Genomic DNA, 1,931 nt, shown 5'->3' with positions numbered 1-1,931 from the left:
AAACAAACATGGCGCCTGCAGCTGTTATTTACACAATGCAACATTTCATCAAACAAGTTTTAAAATCGTGAATTACAAAGAAAATACTTTCATTTGTGTGATGCTTTCCCTGCTGTTTCCGACATTTTTAAATGGACTCGCGCGATGTTTGTTCTTTAATGATCACGGGTTCGCAATGCATTGAGGGAAATCAGTCTACCCCTCCGTTTGAAGTGTGCCCTCGGAAAATCTCCGTTTGGAGCGGTAGAAAGCGCTTCCCCTTCCCCTACCCCTCTGTCTTAACGTGAATTGGGACAGCCCTACCGCTCCACATGAACGCGCAAAACGGAGGGGAAGGGGAAAGACGAAGGGGTAGCGGGAGAAATGGGATTCAGCCTTAAGAGGTCTATGGCTTGAAAAGTCTTGCACCTGCACCTGTTGACTACAACACACATTCACGCGCCCGCGCGTATGGATGTATGTAGAGTTAGAGTCTTGTTGCCATGACGACGTCCAACAAGTCTGGGAGCTTCCAACCAAACATTTTCATACTAGCGTTAGCATGTTACCACAGTTTAACTATTATCTAAGGTTAATTTTCAAATTAATACATAACACGTTGTGCTTAACTTGGCAGAATTGCACTAATTGGAATTAGGTGGAAGGATAAAGGTGAGTCCCATAGCCAAACCGTCTAATGTGTTATCGTTAGCTAACGTTGTCTTTGCAGTACCTCAAACTTGCAACTGGATGTGTGCTTCTCTTATGGTATGTGGTTGTATGAAGACATGACATATAGCAAGAGCGAGATAAGTAGAACAGCCTCCTGGTAAGCGTAGCAAAACTAAATAACTTAAGCTATACCATTGCGCAAACTGAACGATTAGGACAACTATTAACGTTTCAATAGTCGTCTAAAGTTAAATTATTGACACACCATGAGATTCCAATGACGGAAATGTAAATGATCAAGTATAACCCCACGCATATGTATCTCATTTTAAATTGCCCTAAGAGTTTAAGAGGACATCAATCATTTCCTGTCTCACTTGGGGCAAAAAAAAATGAGGTGACGCAGGGCCAAATCACGCAATGCATCTGGTGTGAAACGGCCGTATACGTAGTGCTTCTTTCTGGTTAGAAGTTGTCAACTTTCTGGTCTTCACTTGTCGGACCGCTCACCAGACTCTGTTTACACAAACATTGTGTATTGATCAGAGACAAGAACCATGTAGAAAGAGAGAGGCGGCAGTAGCAGCGCGGCAGCAATGTTGGCAGTGTGAATAAAAAAAATCATGCACACGCAACGCATCTGGTGTGAAGCCCTTCTTTCATCACCATGTCAAAGATTCAAGAGAGATCAACTGCAATAAGGCAAAGGTGTGTTGCACAAATCAGAGAATGGATGCAAGAAAACAGCTGCTCGAGGGCATTCATATAAGAAGTTTAAGAAATTCAAAACGATCATGAAACAGCCTGGAAGATGATGCTCAAGAAGAAGACACAAGAGAAGACCCAGGACTCTGGAGAGACTCTGCATTGAGGAATGGACAAAAATCCCTTCCTCTGTGTTTTAAAGTCTTATAAGACATTACAAGAGAAGACTCAGAGCTTTTCTGTTTGCGAAAGGTGGTGGCATACAATACTAAATAAGGGGCCGCCAGTAATAACGACAAACATGTTTTTTTTTTGGCAAACATCACCTGGGGTAATTAGTTCATATGGATTTTTTTTTATAAACAGTAAGTAATTTTCATCAGCCTATTTCGCTCATATAAAATAAGGGTGCAGTACTTCTGGAGGGCACTGCACATTGTGCATAACATTTTGGCATAAGCTGGTAACGTTAACATGACTGTAATTTTGTTTTTACCTTTCAGTAAGACAAACTGATCCAGTCGTCTTCTTGTGAAATCACATGATCTCAGAAGGAGTCAAATATTTTCTTGAAA

This window comes from Sprattus sprattus (assembly GCF_963457725.1).
Source record: "Sprattus sprattus genome assembly, chromosome: 10".
NCBI lineage: Eukaryota > Metazoa > Chordata > Actinopteri > Clupeiformes > Clupeidae > Sprattus > Sprattus sprattus.
Note: the sequence above shows the minus strand (reverse complement) of the source record.